Raw genomic sequence first — 15,251 nt, forward strand, 5'->3', positions numbered from 1 at the left:
CCTGGATGTTTATATAGTTGTGGTCTTTACAATTCACTAGGAGTGAAACGCAAGGATCTCCTGCTTTAGGAAAATTGCTTAAGAATGGAGTGTGGTATATGGTGAGTGTTTGCAGCAAATTTGCAAATTTATTACTGACACCTGTGGTAATCGGTATCTAGTGGCTCTTCTGTTCTCTGACACCAGACTAAGTTTCTTAGAGTGCCCAATCTATGGGGAACACAATGCCACACAGTCTCTCCACACCTATCATCACTGTGGTGGCTCTAGTCCCACCTCTCCACACACACTCACTGCTCTGTCCCTCCAATTCCCACCTCTCCATCCCATATTCAATTGTCATGGTTGCACTGCGAAACTACAGTGTTTAAGAAAATATTTTTTTCCCAACAGCTTTACATGCAAATATTCATTGCAAGGAGGTTTTGATCTCGTTCGAGGTTTCTGATTTCTGAAGCAACATTGCAAAACTCATCTCAGATATCCTGCTCTTGTCCAGAGTCAGGGTGATGTTGGAGCTAGAAAGGGCATCTGGGGGCTGGTTTCTTGGGAGCTTCTGTATCCTGCACACCTCCCCACCCTTGAAATTGTCTCCTCATGCTCCTAGGGCTTTACTTTTATGCTTGCAGCAGCTCCACTGCCCCATGTTCTCCATTTCCATTAGGAAAAGCAGCCCAGGCTACAGCTGCTGTAGTTCCATGCTTGGGTACAGCTGGCCATGTTCAGTACTGAAATGCTTCTATGAGAGATCTAGACCTCTCACACTATTCCGTCCTTGTTGCCAGCCAATGTTCTGCTCATCAGGCATGAACTTTGTGCTTGCAGACCCCAGGCAGAAGGCTCAGTGAATTCTCTGCCATACATGTCTCTATTCCTCCATCTTTCTAAGTTTTTGAATCCACTTTTTGATAGCATCTTCCCATGAGATTTGCCTTTTTTGTTTTATTTTGTTTCTTTTTATTATTCATCTATTTATTTTATATTCCAGCTTCAGCCTTCCCCCACGATCCCCTCCCAGTCCGCCCTCCCAACCCTAACCCTAACCACTCCTATTTCAGCTCCATGCAGGAAAGGGCAGGTCTCCCATGAGTATCAATAAAACCTTGCAAAGCAAGTTATTGGACACTAAGCACCTCCCATGTATTAAGGGTGTGGGTTCCCATTTTCAGGTTCCTTGTGACTTTTCCCAGCTGGTCTACATAGATGATGACTAAGACCATGGGCTTGAGTGCAGGTGTCTGAGATGGTCTGCACTTGGCTCTGCTGGGAGGTGGTCTTTGCTCCACCCCTTGGATTCTCTATAAATACCCTGGGGCAGAGACAGTCAGGGCCCTCAGGAGGCTATCCTTTATTTTCTATCCGTTTATCTCCTCAATGGAAATTGTTCTATCTACGATTTCATGCTGTTCCCACTCAAGAAAACTCTGGGAAACTGTGGGGGTGGTGGGTAAATGCACCACAGTATAGGGCCATGAACAGGGTCTAAAGAAAAAGGGGAAAAAGGGGAAAGTAAGGAAAAAAATGGAGGACTAAAAACAAATGAAGGGGGACTAAAGAAAAAGTAATAGGGACTAAAAGAGGAAAATAATAGTTTTATTACAGAACTTTTTTTTTTTTTTTTTTTTTTAGCAAATGTGTGAGTCAGTCCTGCCAGTTGAAAGTGGAATGCCAGTGTTATGAAATGTATATATTTTATTACTGAGGGGCATGGGATTTATCCTCAAGAGAAAAGGAAAAATGGACTGGGAGAATGTCTGATGCTGCAGCAAGCACAGAAGTCTTTTCTGTCAAAATACTCTATCTGGTATCCCTTTCTGAATTTCTGTGAAAAATAAGTATAAGGCATATTGTAGTAATGTATTATAGGAACAATTAGAAATGTAAGATTACGTAGAAAAAATATAACTAAAAGCAACTAGACAGAAACTTCAATGTTCTAACTGAAAAAATCTTTCTTTGAGCTTTATGGGTAGTAAAAAGCTCTTCTGAGTTTTGGGGGAAGAAAAGGTTTCCTATGGAAGCTTTTGTCCTGGGGACAGCTAAAAAGCTGTCCAACTGGCAGGAGAAAGAATTTTCTCCCTGAGGCAAAAATGGGCATATAAAAAGCCAAAAAGTTTGAAGTTCAGAAGGTTTAGGAAAAAGTGGACTTTCTTGGGGAAAAAAAAAAATCTTTTTCTCAAACTAAAAAAGCTTTCTTGAAAAACTTAGGGAAAAAAATCTTTAAAAAGCCTTAATCTTTTTCTCAAGTTAAAAGATCTCAAACAAACAAAAACCTCAAAAATTAAAGCCTTTAACTTTCTCTTAGAAGGAGAGAAATTAGAATCACCTCAGGATATTAGTATTCCAACCAACTGTGATTAGCTCTAAGAGAAAACAATAAATCTCTTAAAGTAAAAACTCTCCAATGTCTGTCTTTCAAGCTTTAATAAAAATTCTCCCTGCAATGCAGGAGGCAGGGATGGAGTTCCTACAAACCTCTTCTAAGCTCTCTCTTCAAGCTCATAAAAAGCAGTGGGTCAAAGTCCCCTGAGGGAAACACTTGGGAGATTAAGGATGAAGAGCTACAGAGAGCCCCAAAAGGCAGCAAACTTTTCCTGAGAAAAGCAAAAACGCCAAGCTTTCAGTTACAGCTGAGGTGAGGCATCAAGGGTTTTGTTTCTGAGTGAGAATTTTAGAATGAAAAGGTGCTCCTAATCCTCCTAAAGCAAAGATCCCCTGAAGTGGTACAAACTCTGTAAGCATGGTATCCTTCCTTCTGATCAAAACCCAGAGGTGACTGGCCAGCATCTGAGTTGGAGTGCATTTCTGGAATACTAGGGATCCTACAGTTGTAAACTTCCTAGAGCACAGAGCTGAGGCAGGAAGGTGCAGGACCCAGGGGAAGACTAATGAACCCAAGCTAAAGCTGGTGGGAACAGTTGTCTGCTTTCCTGCAAGTCTCGGGTTGATAGGTCCACAGCTGCAAAAAGAAATCTGAGGGAAGCTTTCCTACCAGAGAAAGGACCTTTCTGGGATAGCAGTAAGGCAGAACTGTGTCTGAAGCAGTTGTGCTGCTGAGTCAGAATGCTGTCTGGGGAAAGAGCCCAGCCGGGGCAGAATGGAGAACTATCCAGGAGTAAAGATTTCTTTTCTATCAGAGAAAGCATCTCTGAGAAAAGCTTTGTTTTAACTGACTCCCAGTAAGATGAGGGAGTATAGCCCTAAGGGGTGTTTGCCTGTGGCATAAGCTCTGTCCTATTGGGCACCCTGACAAGCAAATGCAACCCACTGGGGGACTGGGTCAGGTGAAAGGTCTGAGGGAAAACCCCTGTCCTAATGTGAGCTTGGAGATAGCCAAAACCTCCCTTGTTAGATTTTTTCAGTCTGTACTCAAACCACACAGACCCCGAAAACAGAAAGAGACAAATGCCCCTACGTTCAGTAGCAGGGAAAGCCAACACTGTAGTGTCCAAAACTGTTTCTGGGGTAGAGGGCATAAACTGAGACCAAACTGGGTACTGTGAGGGAAAAAGACTCTGAAGAAACAGAAAAGGGACAGATTCCTCCCCAGAAAATGCATGACCTGGGAAAGCTGCTAAGAGTTTGAGGCAGATTGGGGGGAAGAAAGCCCCTACCTCTAAAGGCAGCTAGCAGAGGAACAGAGCAGCCTGAGATATCTGAAGCTCTGCATCTGTGGGGAAGGAAAGCAAAATGCAACTAAATTCAGTGGGAGAAAATCTCTCTGAAGGAGCCAAGGATAAGCTCTATTATAAATGTTTTTTTTTTTTTTTTCACTGACTGGCAAAGGCAAACAAAAGTCCAGGGGAAAGTTGCTATCAGGAATGCCAGCCTCAATGTGCTCTAATGAGGCAGGTGCAGTTCTAATTCTTGGGCCAGTGTCAAATAAAGGAGAGATACCTGTTGAAGCCAGCTGAAGCGAGAACAGAAATCTCCCACGGTCCCATAATTGAAAACTCAGGCTTGGTTCAAACCTCCCAGGCAAGAATTTGAAAGTCAGCTCAGTAAGAGAAAACTGCAGGTTGACTCCCTGACCCAAAAAGAACTCTGGGAAATGGAGTCCATAAGCTAGCTCCTATCAGTGAGCTTAAGAGAAATGAATTCTGGGAAATGAAGTATATCAGCTAAAGATGGCGATACTGTCCAAAAACCTTACAGCTCAGAATGAAGTTTGTTCTCAAAGCAATGCCTGAAAGCTGAATCATACCTCTTGACGTCAGATCTGACCAAAAGCTACCTATGAGAGCAAATAAGCCAGTTTAAAATCCTTAAAACAGGGGAAAGCAGTTTATACACTGAACTTTGTCTTAGATATGAAGAAACTTATGTTGAAATTATAAGTTCTTTGTCTCTTGAACAAACTGCCTGCAATGAGTGATTCCTATGCAAATCTAATAAGGGAGACAAGGAAACAGGCATTCACAGAAAAGAAGAAATGACTCTTTATAGATGGGAAACAAACTTCAGAAAATCTAGCTGTTTTACAAAAGAGTTGCTTCACCTGAAAGTTCCTTAGAAATAATCAATGCTAAATGACACAGCTGCTAATATTATCAGGATTTAAAGCTAATGGGTGAAATTACTAAATCCTGAAAATGCTTTTTCTCAGAGTAAGCTAAAGAAGGATATGTTTCATGAAAGAACATCTCTTCTTGACTCCTTTGAATAGTAACAGTTTTGTTGAAAATGTTGGAACTAAAAACCAAGTCAAAAATGTTTCAAGAAATTCAAGATGCTATTCACAAAAGAAAGCTGCCATGCTTTGTGGGCCATATTGGAGCTCAGTCCAATCTTCCTGGTCCTTTAGTTGAAAGTAATGAAATGGCTGATAAGTTAATAAAAATAGTAGCGTTGTCCTAAGTAGAAATGGCTCAACAGTCACATCCTCTCCAAGGAAATAGCAAAAGCTTAAGAAAGCAATTCAAAGTTAACAAAGAAGCAGTTCATCAAATAGTTAAATGATGTGGCATATGTCCAAAATATTTTCCTTTTCATCACTTAGGGATAAACACTTGAGGTCATCTTCCTAATCATATATGGCAATGGGATGTTACTCATATTGTAGAATTTGGCAAATTAGTATATGTACATTTGACCATTGACACTTATTCAGGATTTTTAATGGCTAGTGCACAAACTGGGAAAGCTACACAACAGGTAATTATGCACTGCTTGAAGTGTTCTTATTTGGGTCTACCTAAATTTCTTAAAACTGATAATGGTTCTGGATATAGTAGCAAGGCACTTCAACAATTTTGTACCCAATGAAAAATCATATATAAAACAGGTATTCCTTAATATCCTCAGGGACAAGGTATTGTAGAAAGAGCTCATAGCAGTCTTAAAATTATGTTCTTTTCGTTCTGGACATTTTGAGTATGGATGTCTTTGAGCAGTCTGCCACAGATTTTGGCACAGTGGCATCCAAATGACTTTTACTCAAGTAAATGGAAAGATCCCTGCTCAGGATTATGGAAGGGTCCCAATCCTGTGTTAATATGGGGTCAGGGACATGTGTGTTTTTTTTTTTCACAAGAGGAGAATGAAGCTGTTACTTGAGCATTTGGGGTAAGGAGCATAGAACTAAGGAAGGTCAGCTCCAAGGACGATCCTCTAAAGGAACCAGAATGAAAGTGGCTCTCTTGGTATTTTTTAGGCTTTGTTACTGGTTAATGCACACAGTGCGAAATAGACTTTGTAGCCGTGCAGCTTTTGGCTTTACTAGATCCTTTAGAAAAATACTTGATACCATCTAATAGCTGTGAAGTATTTTCGCAAACAGCTTTGTAGCAGCTCAATACCATAATTTCACCCTCAGGATGAAGTGGCTTTTTGGTAGAACAAGCCAAAAGTACTGCTGTGATAGAAACATTTGTCTGAATTGACACACTTGGTGGGAGGCTATTATAAATTTGGGTGAAGGGGACAGCCTCTAGTTAAAAACCATTTACCACTGACAGACCATCTCAGCGGGTTCTGGAAAGGCTGAGAGAAATGGGCAACTTTGAGGTGTGGCTTCAACCTCAGAATGTTACAGTTCCCTAGCAATAATTATTACAACTCTATAACAACAACACTTACTAAATCCCAGTGCAACACTTACTAAATCGCAGTGTTGTATAGCAAAACTGACTACAAACTCTAAATTCTAGAAATGATGTAAGTACTTCCTGTCTAGTTAAGAGAATATTTCTAATAAGGGATCATGGTAATAATTAAGAGTAAGGAGTAGAAAAAGATGAAAATAAGATGAGTTTGTAGAAATTCTGTCTTGTTACAATAGCGTTGGGTGTTTGCTAAGTTAGATATATGCTAATGGTAGCCATATATAAGTTTGTATATAGATCTATAGAGTTCCTTTAAGAATACAAGCTTGCAAGAAGTATCTAAGTTAGTCTTAATAAGCATGTATCAAGTAAAGATGATAGTTGTAAGTTCAAATCAGAAATGAGTAGAATGAATATTATATATACATGAAGTAATAAGAAATGTATTTGCTAAAGTAATTCTATAGTTTACTTAAGGAGTATAAATTAGTGTTAATCCATAATATATATGTGTTTGTAAATGTATAAATGTTGAATGTGAGACTAAATGCTTTGCAAGGCAAAATGTTATATGTGAGCTTGTAAAAAAAAAAAAAGGGTAAATGTTAAGTGAGAGTCTATTAATGTACATGGTGAAAGAACCTGAGACACAGAAGGCAGTGTCTTAGTAGACTGCAAAGTTGGCAGTCTGAAAGATTTCAAAAGCCCCAGAAGTAGCTAAGAAGCTGAGAATGGTGGACACCAGAACAAGCATAACAAGGCATCTGCAGCTGAGATCTGTGGGAAAATAAAAGCAACCTAGAAAACATGAGCTAACATCAAAAAGGGTGCGATTTAGAATACTGCTGTAAATAAAAAGATCTGTCCATGTGAATAAAAATTGCCGAGACGCTTGTTTGAACTAAAACTGTTAACTACAAAAAGTTTTGGTTGTGAAACGTCTCTTCATATTTGGAAGAGTAAGCCTGATGCCAGAATTTACTTTTTTGAACTTTTTGACCTTAAAATAATGAGATAGAACTATAAAAAGATTTTGGTTTTGGATTTCTTCATATTTGGAAGGCTAGTACCAGAATTTATCATTTGAATTGTGGGACTTAATGAAATGAACAATTGATTTCATTGCAATGGGACAATTTTGAGTTTACTTATATTAATGACGTCGGAACTGTTTTTTGGAAATATCTGTTAAAAATGGAACTGTTTAAATGTAGAAATTTATTGTTTTTACCTTGATTCAAATGCAGTTTTGCATATGTGTATATGCTGGTGATTCATGAATTGTTCTATTAAAAATGCAATTGCTCTGTAGAACGGTTTATGTAAAAATGGAATTACTTATGGCACTGGTTTTGTGATACAAATGGAACTATTTAAATGGCAAAGTTTGGGTTTTCTAACAATGCTTGAGAATTTGTTTAAAAAATTATAAAGAAAAGGGAGAGTTAATATTTCTTAGTCTACTTAACTTAAAATATTGTTTGAGTGGGTTAATGTCATGTTGTGTTAGTAAGAAATGCAAATGGGGTATACTAAGAAACTGCATTTAAAGGGTAAGTTTTATTAAACTGCTTTTGCATTGAAGAGAACTTATACTGGAGAGGATGTGGAGCAGGGGGTACTCGCCTCCACTGTTGGTGGGAATACAAGCTTGTATAGCCACTTTGGAAATAAATATGGTGCTTCCTTAGAAAGTTGGGAATCCATCTCCCCCAAGACCCAGCTATACCACTCTTGGGCATATACCCAAGGAATGCTCAATCATACCACAACGGCATTGGCTCAGCTATATTCATATCAGCATTGTTTGTAATAGCCAGAACCTGGAAACAACCTAGATGTCATTCAACTGAAGAATAGATAAAGAAAATGTGGTACATATACACAATGGAGTACTAATCAGCAGAGGAAAACAATGACATCATGAAGTTTGCAGGCAAATGATCGGATCTAGAATAAAACCATCCTGAGTGAGGTAACCCAGACTCAGAAAGACAAACATGGTATGTACTCACTTATAGGAGGATACTAGATGTAAATTAAAGATGACCAGACTGCTACACAACTTCAGGGACACTAGCTAGAAAACAGGACACTAGGGAAGACACAGGGATTACCCAATGACAGAAATGGATGAGACCTAAATGAACAACCTGGACAAGAGTGGGAGAAATGAAGGGCAAGGTTTGAGGGAAGGGAGGCTTGGGGGAGCAAGAGATCCCAGCTGGATCAGGAACAGAAAAGGAGAACAAGGAATAGATGAGCACCACATGAGAACAGGACTGGGCAGTGTGCTGGAGAGGTCCCCTGAGGTCCACAGTGATGCATCCTCTGTAGACTGCTGGCAGTGGTTGAGAGAAAGCCTGATCTGACCTAGTCTGGTGATCAGATGGCCAAAAACTCTGATGGTCGGGCTGGAACTCTCATCCAGTGACTGATGGAAGTGGATGCAGAGATCCTCAGCCAGGCCCCAGGTGGAGCTCCCTGTGTCCAGTTGTCGAGAAGGAGGAGTGACTGTGGGAGCGTGCATTGTTGAGCCCAGGATTGGAAAAAGCACGGGGACTAAAGGCCAGACAAATGGAAGCACATGAATTGTGAACCAAAGGCTGTGGAGCCCCCAGCTGGATCAGGCCCTCTGGATAAGTGAGACCGTTGAGTAGCTTGGACTGTTTGGCAGGCATCCAGGCTGTGGGACCTGGACCTGTCCGTAGTGCATGAGCTAGCTATTTGGAACCTGGGCCTCATGTAGGGACACTTTGCTCAGCCTGGGAAGAGGGGACTGGATCTGCCTGTACAGAATCCACCAAGTTTAAATGAATCCCCAGGGAAGTCTTTGCTGTGGAGATGCTGGGGGAGGGAGAGGAGGAAGGCAGTGGCGTTGGCAGGAGGGGGGAGGACAGGGGGAACCCATGGCTGATATATAAAATTGAAACACAAATATACATATAAAAATAAAATTTGAAACAAAAAAAGAAACTGCTTTTGGTTGTATTGCTAAAAGTTTTCAAAGTGTTATGGTTAAATTGAGAACATTGCTGGTCAATATGGGTTTGTAGGAATTGTATGAGTAGTGGTATTTTTCTAACTAGGTTTGAGATTGTATAAAAATATAAAGAAAAGGAAGAGTGGTGAGTGAATTAAGGTTGAATTAAGGCTGAATCATATTTGGAGAAATTAAGTTTAACCTTTTGATATTAATGCACCCTGGTTTTGTGTAGTTAAGGAAATGTTTACTTTGATGTATATACGTAAGTGTTTCCTATGTTCTGTTAGCAAGACCACTCAAATGATGAAGAGTTAAAGTTGTAAGACTGAAAAATTGTTAACTATATATAGTAAAATATATGTTAATTCAAGTGGCTCTGTTAAGAGTTTGCTTAGAATTGTAAGATTGAGAGAATTGTGACTATGTATAGCAATATTTACATTAACCTGTTAAAGGTAATGATGAAGCTAACAGATTCTTTAAGTTTGCAATTTCATTTTTTTGGTTTAAAAAGGAGGGCTTGATGCAGCTAAGAATGCTGTAGTGACCTTGGACCTAATCCAAAATAGAAATGCCATCTAAATCATGCTCTACTCCCATACAGGGAAGTTCAACAGCTATGGAGATGTGTGTAAGTTATTAATAAAAAGTATTTATATATTAAGAAAGGGGGACCTGCAGGAGCCCATTTGCAGGTTCCTCATGTCTATCCAGCAGGTCCACATAGAGAATTAAGACCACAGGTCTGAGTGCAGGTGTCTGAGATGGTCTGCACTTGGCTCTGCTGGAGGAGGTCTTTTGCTCCACTCCTTGGCATCTCTATAAATACCCTGGGGCAGAGAAAGCCAGGGACTGAAGGAATAGGTTCCAGGCCTGTGGAGGATATCCTTTATTTTCTATGTGTTTATCTACAGGATCTAAATCCTATCTAATACTCCCTGCTGTTTGCACTCAAGAAAACTCTGTGGAACTGTGGGGTTGGTGGGTAAATACCCCGCATAAAGGTGGACAAGGAGACCTAGCATAAGCAGTAGAGTCCAAAAAGTCAAAGAATCAGAGACCGCTACTATTCCCACTGTTATGAGACCCACAAGTAGGGCACCCTACAACACTGTAACCTATGCAGAGTACATAGGTCAGTCCATGCAAATTTCTTGTTTGCTGGTTCAGTCTGTGAGCCCCTATGATCCCACAATAGTTAATTGTGTCAGCCTTACTGGGGTGTCCTTGATCCCTCTGACTCCTACAATCTTTTTTCCTCTGAGGCAGGTTTACTACCAACTTTATTGTCTTCTCTGAGCTACAAATATTTTTAAGATCAAATGTATTGATTTTTTAATAGAAACTTTCCACACATATTAATCCAAACATCCATTTTTCCCTGTTCCAGAGCTGAACAATCACCTTCATAATCCCTGCTTTTACAAGATCACTTCTGTTAATAGCTCTGTATACATGAGAGCAATCAGCATTTTGGATGACTATATTTTGTGTATTTAAAATTTCTGGATCCATTTAATACTAGTGAGCAGCTGTCTTACTATTGTGATTAAGTCTGCAATGAGCATAGGAGCACAGGAATCTCTTCAAAATGTGATTTCCATTCACTTTCATAAACATCCACCAAAGGGATTCATTGGTCATAATGCCGTTGTATTTTAGTTTTTGAGTTACCACAACAATTTCCATCATGGCTACACCAATTTACATTTCTACTAAGAGTTTGCAGTCTATTCTTTTCTCCAGAACCTGTCAAATATTTGCTAAAGTGTGTTTTTATAATGGACATCCATATATGAGCAAGGGAATAATTCTAGTTTTTTGTTGTTTTTTTCTTTTTTCCCTATCTTTTCTTATTAGATTTTACCTGCATTCTATTTTTTCAGCTATTAAAATAGCCACACTGGCTTGCTTCTTGGTTCTCCTCAACTAGCTTAGAAATGGTTTTACATCCTTTACCTCCACCTGCAAAGACACCTGGGTTCCCAGAGTAAACACTCCACTTTGGACTTTCCTTCCACCCAACCACTTTCTAAGGACCCAAGGACCCAACAACTTGTTTTCAAAGGAAACAAACAAACAAGTAAATAAATAAGTAAATAGAAAGGTAGATAAAAAACAAGTAACAAAGAAAGAGCACCAAGAACCCAGACTTTTGCCTTCCTCTTCCATTGGAACTCGGTGGTTGCAGACAGACACTCAACTTCTTGATCACCTGTGCAGTCAATTTGCAATGAGCTGTGGATTGAGGCTGATTCCAGCCCCACCTCATCCCTAGTCAGGACTCCCTGTTGCCTTCCATAAACTAACCCATTAGAAAGAGTAGTGTACATACATTCCTACAGATTATTATATAGACAAATGGATACATAGACTTCAAGATGCAAAGATACATAAAGAGCTGATACATAAATATGTCAGGATAGTTCAGAATGCAGTCCACAAGAACCAAAAGGTAAAAATTAAACAAAAGGAGCTGAAACTGAGTACAAATAAAAAGAAGAAAAATTGAATATTAAATTCCAAAAAAAAAAAAATGTAGGTGAAACTATGTGTCTGTTTGGCTGAGTTGGCATGTAAAAAGTAGATAAAAATGTGTTGTGGTGATGCACCCTTTTTATCCCAGAGCCCAGGCAGGCAGAGGCAGATGGTTCCCTGTAAGTTCCAGACCAGCATGGTCTACAGAGGAATTTCTGGGACAGCCAGGGTTGATCCACAGAGAAACCCTGTCTCAAAAAAACCTAAAATAGAAAAAGAAAGAAAATTGTAAGAAAAATAAAGAAAATACAGAATGAAGGACAGTTTTTAAAAAAAACAGTGGTGGTGGTACACTAAATGATCCCTGACATTCTATCTCAAAACATATTTACACACACACACACACACACACACACACACACACACACACACACACACACATCTACACATACAAACAGAAATCAAAAAAGACATCTTTACTCACATAGTTGTTTTTTAGGATCTGGATCGTTTATTTGTTTGTTTATTTATTTATTTTTGTGTGTATTCATCTATTTAAAGCCAAGGTGTTGGGCACTTGATTCCCTGAAAATGAGTTGGGTTCATGCAAGTCCAAAGTGAAGTGTTTCTTCCCAAATGCAAGTCTTTTTCCAGGTGTTTGTGCAGGTGCTCCCAGTAGGGCTGTAAGCAGCAGAGGGTCTAGGGAGCAGGAAGGGGAAGCCTGCCCAGTGTCTGGAGAGGACCTCCAGGAGCTGTAGTAGGAGCATTGATCTCAGGAGCAGATGTTGCAAAGCTTGGGCTCTCCAGGAAGAGGAGAGAGCAGGTCTAGTCCAGACTGACTGCCAGCAATTCCAGGGCAATGAGCAACCTCGGGTCACATCCACTTGAGGCTCTTCTTGTACTGCTTGATGGCCTTGGCAATGTGTCAGGCAGGTTTCTTCTTAGGTTGGGTCTTCTTCCTGTCCCTGGACTCTGGACAGGGTGCACTCTGTGGCAGGCTATGGGCAGAGGCCTCCTGAAGGCTGCTCATTTCAGAGGAGGACGCCCCTCCAGTTCCAGACTCTGCCTATTGGCCTGGTCTTGTGGCTTGAGCCTGGAAGTGGATCATCTTGGTGTGGTGGCCTTGAGGCTTCTTGGCTTTCTGGCCTTAAGGGAGAATCACAAGGCTTGCAGTCTCAGCTCAAGGGACTGCTGTAGCTGGCGTTCTCAGTCTGGCTTGCCAATGTGTGTCTGGGGTCTGGACTCCTCCTCTTGCTGCCAGGGCTCAGTTTCTTCAGCTGTGCCTTGGCAGCATGTATTCCATAGGCTGTGGGGTTCAGCAAGTTTCCTGTCCTTGCAGTTCTGCAGCAGCCTGTATCCTGCAGGACCCAAATAGACTGGTGTTTTAAGGTTCTTTCTGCATGACCAAGAGCATCTTCTTGATCATTGTGGTATGAAGTCTCTTCCTGGAAACTAAGTGGGAAGCATGATTGCAGACTGGAGGCATCTTCTAGAAGGGGACTCCCAGAGACTACATGGCCATTTGGATCCTGGTGACTTTCAGACTTACCCCGGGGCTCCTTTTCTACAAGGCTAAGGCTAAAAGCTTTCCCGGTGCTCCCCCCACCCCCCACAATCTTGCAGTGAGTCAGCCTTAGCGACAGTGCAGAAAAAGGACAAGAACTGTTAGAGTTGAGGCAGGCTTCCAAAGAACCAACCTGGTGCTCTTCCTGGATCCAGTGTCCTGGAGTCTTTCCCCCAACATCTGACTTGCTGGAGATGGACTTGGCAGCTTCAAGCTCCCAGGGCTTCTCTTCACTTCCTTAGGGCATTGATACTGGCACTCTTGGCCTCTTGCTTCCTCTTGGCTTCAGCCTTTTGTCCAGATTCAACCTTCATTGTGGGCTTGTTTGTGTGCCTGGGTTTGGAACCCTTTTAGTTATTGATCGGTATGGGGCTTGGTCCCCAGCTCTGGCTTGGCCTGTGTCTGGGTATAAGGCTTGGGCTATGTCTTTGGCTCTGACTCTGGCTCCTGATGGGGTGGGGGCTCTGGCTTGAGCTATGTGGATGTCTTAGTCTTGGTCTTGGTCTCCAGGTGGGGCTGAGACCTAAGCAGTGTCTTTTGGTCTGCCTGGGACTGAGGCTCTGGCACTGGCAAGGGCCCAGAATTGAGGGTTTGCTGCTACTGCTCCCTTTGAAGACTTCTGTTTTATTTTGTCTGTTTCCTTGATGTGGACTCACGAGTTTTGTCTTCTGGACAGTTTCTGGGTGGCTCTGTCATCATGCTCAATACAAAGGCAAAGTTCTTCAGGTCCGGTTCGTGCAAGGGCTGAAACTGGGACCTCTCTGACATCTGGGCAGCTAAGTCCTTGGCAAAGGACACCAGGAGCTTCTCTTTCTCAGGAGCCTGATGGTCCGCTTGAAGTCAATCTCTACCAGGGTGTTACAGAGCTTTGGCTGGGAAGAGTTTCTTGACAGTTTTGTAGGGCTTGTTTGGCTCTGTCTCGGTGCACAGGTGCTGCAGCAGTTTCTGCAGGTCTTCTGGTTTGGAGGCGGCCTCCATGTCCACTGATGGAGACCTGAGGGGCACCCCGGGAGCATCACAGTTGACTGGAAAAGACCTCTGCCTGGGGACAGGACCAGCTCTCTGGAGTAGGGGACACTGCTTCTGGGCTGGAGAGAGACTCAGGCCTTTGACCCACTGCTATTCTGCCAGCCTTTGTTTTTAAGGGTTTGAGTGGGCCATGACCCCTCACCACTACCCAGTAAATGCCTGTGCTGCTTCTGCTGGCCAAGTCCTTTCCTATTTACAAGTCTCTAAGCCACACCCACAGCCAAACCCTCTGGCCATAACTTAATCTGTCTAAAAATTCAAAACAATCAAAACCCAGAGAGCTGATGGGTTTCAAACCAATGCCACTTTTACAGGTGACCCCTGTGATTTGAGACACTAAATATGAATTTCTGTCCTCTCTTTGTCTACTGGGCTCAAGTGTCTCATGCCAGCCTAGAGTGCATCCCATATATGGCCCCTACAAACTCAGCATAAGCCAGATAATGATTGAATCTACTTTTTCTAAGGGAACTCCCATACCTCTGGTTTTCTCTCCAGAATTTTTTTGCTTGAACACAGTGACCTTGACAGAATCAGACCTCCTTTGATTTTGCAATCCTTTTGGTGTTTTGATTATGCAGCTCTTTCAGTGATGTGTATCTGTCAGTCTGTTTGTTTGCATTTTTGTTTTTGCCTTTTTGGTTCTGTCTAAGCCTGTTTCTTCAATGCTTGTTCTTTCACTAGTAAAGTAGAAAAACTTGGATCTCTTTTCCTTTTTTTTCTTTTTCTTTTTTTTCTCCTTCAAGCTTCTTCTGGACGGGGACCTACAGTGATTCCGTTGCAATTCTGATTCTTGCAGGTTTCTTACTTGCCCAGAGATCCTTTGGCTTCAGGGCTAAATTCCTGAGGTTTCCAAGTGATTTTACCCCTCCTCTTGCACCCTGTCTGCAGAGGGAAAAGGAGAGCTGCCAGAGCTGAGGTAATCCTCCAAAGGACCAGCTGGGTGTCCCTCCTGGATCCAGTGGCCTGGAGTCATTCCCAGCAGGGCAGACAGTCATTGCTTTTCTGACCCAGCCTCTGACTTTCTTTCTCTTGGACCAGTGTTGCCCGCAGTCCCATGGCCCATGTAAGGAAGACACGCAATGCAAAGATTCTTTGTCTATAACGCTTTATTGAGGCACTTGGTTGAGGGGAGAGCTGAGGCGCAGGG

The sequence above is a fragment of the Onychomys torridus genome, unplaced genomic scaffold (assembly GCF_903995425.1).
Source record: "Onychomys torridus unplaced genomic scaffold, mOncTor1.1, whole genome shotgun sequence".
Taxonomy (NCBI): Eukaryota; Metazoa; Chordata; class Mammalia; order Rodentia; family Cricetidae; genus Onychomys; species Onychomys torridus.